Source organism: Lolium perenne, chromosome 7 (assembly GCF_019359855.2).
Source record: "Lolium perenne isolate Kyuss_39 chromosome 7, Kyuss_2.0, whole genome shotgun sequence".
NCBI classification, from domain to species: Eukaryota; Viridiplantae; Streptophyta; class Magnoliopsida; order Poales; family Poaceae; genus Lolium; species Lolium perenne.
In genome coordinates, this window is record NC_067250.2 from 77,420,239 (window position 1) to 77,425,267 (window position 5,029).

The window sequence follows — 5,029 nt, forward strand, 5'->3', positions numbered from 1 at the left end:
AAAGTATTGACAGCATCGCTAGAGCAGCCACATGGAGAGTGACACATCACCAAATTTACGCCATCCTCAACCATGTTAACGGAGAAGAACCCTCTGAAGGTAAACATACCCCACGCGTAAGTCGTGGTGGACGCCGCAACGTCGAAACCAGCGCCATCAACGATGATAGCGCTTACACCATCACTGAGAAAGAGTGGGAGATTGCTCGCAATGTTGTAGCCAATAACACTCGAGTTCCCTCCGTAGTCTCGGCAGGAACCCTCAATGCACATCACAATATTTTGGAGAGGAATCGAGTTCGATTAGTAAATGAACAAGCTTACCTTGATCGATGTCGGCTGGCAGCTGATCAATCAAGCGAACGACGAAGGGCGTTGCCCTCGCATGGAAGCGCATCTGGCAACAATCAAGGTTCAGGCAGGTTTTGACCGCGAATTCCCCGTCTTTCAGAAGCCGACGCAAGGGAGATAATTTCGAATCTCTCCACCTCTTTTATGACTATGGACAGTGCAGACATGGTCAACCCAAAAACTGTCGAAGGGGAGCATCTAATCTCGCAGCTTATTTTATCAGCCAACACCTAACGACCCAATGGCGCAAGCTCATTGGGGCGTGATACGTCTCAAACGTATCTATAATTTCTTATGTTCCGTGTTACTTTTATGATGATACTCACATGTTTTATACACACTTTATGTCATTATTATGCATTTTACAGCACTAACCTATTGACGAGATGCCGAAGAGCCTGTTGCTGTTTTCTGCTGTTTTTGGTTTCAGAAATCCTACAAAGGAAATATTCTCGGAATTGGACGAAATCAACGCCCATGGTCTTATTTTTCCACGGAGCTTCCAGAAGACCGAAGAGGATACGAAGTGGGGCCACGAGGTGGCGACACACCAAGGCGGCGCGGCCAAGGAGGGGCCCGCGCCGCCCTAGTGTGTGGGCCCCTCGCGACTCCTCCAACCCTACCTTCCGCCTACTTAAAGCCTCCATCGCGAAAACCCCTGTACCGAGAGCCACGATACGGAAAACCTTCCAGAGACGCAGCCGCCGCCAATCCCATCTCGGGGGATTCAGGAGATCGCCTCCGGCACCCTGCCGGAGAGGGGAATCATATCCCGGAGGACTCTTCATCGCCATGATCGCCTCCGGATTGATGTGTGAGTAGTTCATCCTTGGACTATGGGTCCATAGCAGTAGCTAGATGGTTGTCTTCTCCTAATTGTGCTATCATGTTAGATCTTGTGAGCTGCCTATCATGATCAAGATCATCTATTTGTAATGCTACATGTTGTGTTTGTTGGGATCCGATGAATATGGAATACTATGTCAAGTTGATTATCAATCTATCATATATGTGTTGTTTATGTTCTTGCATGCTCTCCGTTGCTAGTAGAGGCTCTGGCCAAGTTGATACTTGTAACTCCAAGAGGGAGTATTTATGCTCGATAGTGGGTTCATTCCTCCATTGAATCTGGGACAGTGACATAAAATTCTAAGGTTGTGGATGTGCTGTTGCCACTAGGGATAAAACATCAATGATTTGTCTAAGGATATTTGTGTTGATTACATTACGCACCATACTTAATGCAATTGTCTGTTGTTTGCAACTTAATACTGGAAGGGTGCGGATGCTAACCCGAAGGTGGACTTTTTAGGCATAGATGCATGCTGGATAGCGGTCTATGTACTTTGTCGTAATGCCCTGATTAAATATCATAGTAGTCATCATGATATGTATGTGAATTGTTATGCCCTCTCTATTTGTCAATTGCCCAACTGTAATTTGTTCACCCAACATGCTATTTATCTTATTGGAGAGACACCACTAGTGAACTGTGGACCCCGGTCCATTCTTTTACATCTGAATACAATCTACTGCAATACTTGTTCTTTACTGTTCTTCGCAAACACCATCTTCCACACTATACATTTAATCCTTTGGTTACAGCAAGCCGGTGAGATTGACAACCTCACTGTTACGTTGGGGCAAAGTATTTTGATTGTGTTGTGCAGGTTCCACGTTGGCGCCGGAATCCGCACTACACTCCGTCACCAACGACCTTCACGTGATCCTTGACTCCTACTGGTTCGATAACCTTGGTTTCTTACTGAGGGAAAACTTGCTAATTCTAGACAGCCGACAATTTTTTTTTTAAATTCGCATAATACCGCGAGCATCGACTTCACGATATATGAATACAGTAAGCCAACCCGATAAAAAGATTGGGAGTCGTCTATGCTGGAAATATTCAAAGGTTATCATCTAAGCCTCGGGGAACTTGTGAGTGCTGCAATGGATGATAATCAAAGAGTCCTCGAAAAACAATGATAAAAATACACATTGTCCTTCGCCAAAGCCTCAAGGAACATGCGAGCGCTGTAAATGGCAAGGATAATATAAATTATGAAAGGCCCATGCCGGTACATCGAACAAGAAGTACTAAGAGCAACGGAGTCGATAGCGAGCATAGTTTTCTAGATTTACTTGGGGGCTTCCGCTAAGCAAAATATACACTTTCAGTTGTTGCAAAGTTGGGATTACTATGGGTTCGTTGAACCCGCAACATGAGCTGATCACTCAAATTTTTTGCTGTCGATACTCTTTACAAAGCATCATAATACCGTTGCCAAAAAAGACTAGTGCATCAAAACACTACTAGGAAAAAGCTATTTAGTGGCGCACCACTATCCCCCATCAGTGGCGCACTGCTGGTGCGCCACTACTATCACGCCACTGCTAAGTTTTAGTAGTGGCGCACTACTGGTGCGCCACAACTACCCTAAGTAACAGTGGCGCACTGCGCCGTGCGCCATTGAAATGTCTGGCGATGCGCCACTATTACTCCAAATGGGTGCGCCACTGTTGTTGAGCAGCAGTGCGCCACTACTCTCAGTTGTTGGTGCGCCACTCACGCCTCACAAAGTGCGCCACTGTTACCTCGAGCTGGTGTGCTATTGCTGTTTGTCGAGGTGCGCCACTGTTGTATCTCAGACGTGCGCCATTGCTAGTAGCTTCGGTGCGCCACTGCTACTTTCGAAGGGGATCACCGAGTAGTGCGCCACAGGTCCCAGACTAGTGCGCCACTGCTACTTAGTGGTTGTGCGCCACTCAGGGTCCACCAGTGCGCCACTGCTAGTTTTTCATTTTTATTTTTTGCATTTCTGGCTAGTAGTTGTACAGGTTGTATAGAACAGTATAACAGCACAAATACACATATAAACAACATCACAGTATATCAATACATAGTTCTTCACATTAGCCTCCATGATTCACAAGATTTCCAATATTAGATGAGTTATGGGGTTACAAAGTCGCAAATGAGCTAGTGGTTACACAAGATCGATCATCTAAAGTACAATCACATAGAAGAGAGCTAGAGTCACTACTAGCACCATCCCGATGATAGTGGTCTTCATCCGGTTCCTCCTCCGCTCCCTCCTCTCTCCCGCCAAATAGCGTGCGTATCTATCTTCGGCCTCCGCTCTAGTGGTGTACCCTTTGTAGCTGTTACCGCTAAAACGGTGAACCTGTCTCCGACACTCCTCCCAGTCGTTGTAGACTCCGGGAACCTTGCCCTTGTACACGACATACCACGTCATATCTGCACATATATGAACAAGCCAAAGAAACATTAGTGCACGCTCATAGATGTTTGCAACGAATAAGAGCAAACTCAAAAACGATCCAAGTAGTATGAACTAAATAGAATGCCTCATACATTGTTGGTCGAAAAAAATATGAACATCCCGGGATGGCGTCAGTGAGGCCAGGTAGGATGCACAAGAGATTGATATTTGTGCCATCACACCAGGCTCACTGGCGTCACCCCGGAGTGTACAGTTGACCAAACATTCTAATCATCGGCATTTTGAGATACCAAAGCAAATGGAATGACAAGGGCCTCATACATTGTTGGTCCAAACAAATATGAACATCCCGGGATGGTGTCAGCGAGGCAAGGTAGGATGCACAAGAGATTGATATTTGTGTCATCGCACCAGGCTCGCTGGCGTCACCCCGGAGTGTACAGTTGACCAAACATTCTAATCATTGGCACTAAAATGGAAGAAAGGCCAATGCAATTAAGAAGTGCCAACTCAAATAAGAGATAAGTAGCTATTATGAACTAAATGGAATGCCTCATATTTTGTTGGTCGGAACAAATATTAACATTTAGAGAAGGGGTAAGCGAAACCAAGTAGGATGCACAAGAGATTGATATTTGTGTCATCGCACCAGGTTCACTGGCCCCTCCTCCAAGTGTATAGGTGACCAAACATTCTAATCATCGGCATTCTGAAAAACCAAAGCAAATGGAATGACGATGACCTCATACATTGTTGGTCGAAACAAATATGAACATCCCGGGATGGCGTAAGTGAGGCCAGGTAGGATGCACAAGAGATTGATACTTGTGCCATCACACCAGGCTCACTTGCGTCACCCCGGAGTCCTCTGTTGACCGAACATTCTAATCATCGGCACTAAAATGGAAGAAAGGGCAATGCAATTAAGAAGTGCCAACTCAAATAAGAGACAAGTAGCTATTATGAACTAAATGGAATGCCTCATATTTTGTTGGTCGGAACAAATATGAACATTTAGAGAAGGCGTCAGTGAAACCAAGTAGGATGCACAAGAGATTGATACTTGTGTCATCGCACCAGGTTCACTGGCCCCTCCTCCAAGTGTATAGGTGACCAAACATTCTAATCATCGGCATTTTAAAATACGAAAGCAAATGGAAGAATGACAAGGGCCTCATACTTTGTCGGTCGAAACAAATATGAACATCCCGGGATGGCGTTAGTGAGGCCAGGTAGGATGCACAAGAGATTGATATTTGTGCCATCACACCAGGCTCACTAGCGACACCCGGAGTGTCTGATTGACCGAACATTCTAATCATCGGCATTTTAAAATACGAAAGCAAATGGAAGAATGACAAGGCCCTCATACTTTGTAGGTCAAAACAAATATTAACATTCCGTGATGGCGTCAGCGAGGCCAGGTAGGATGCA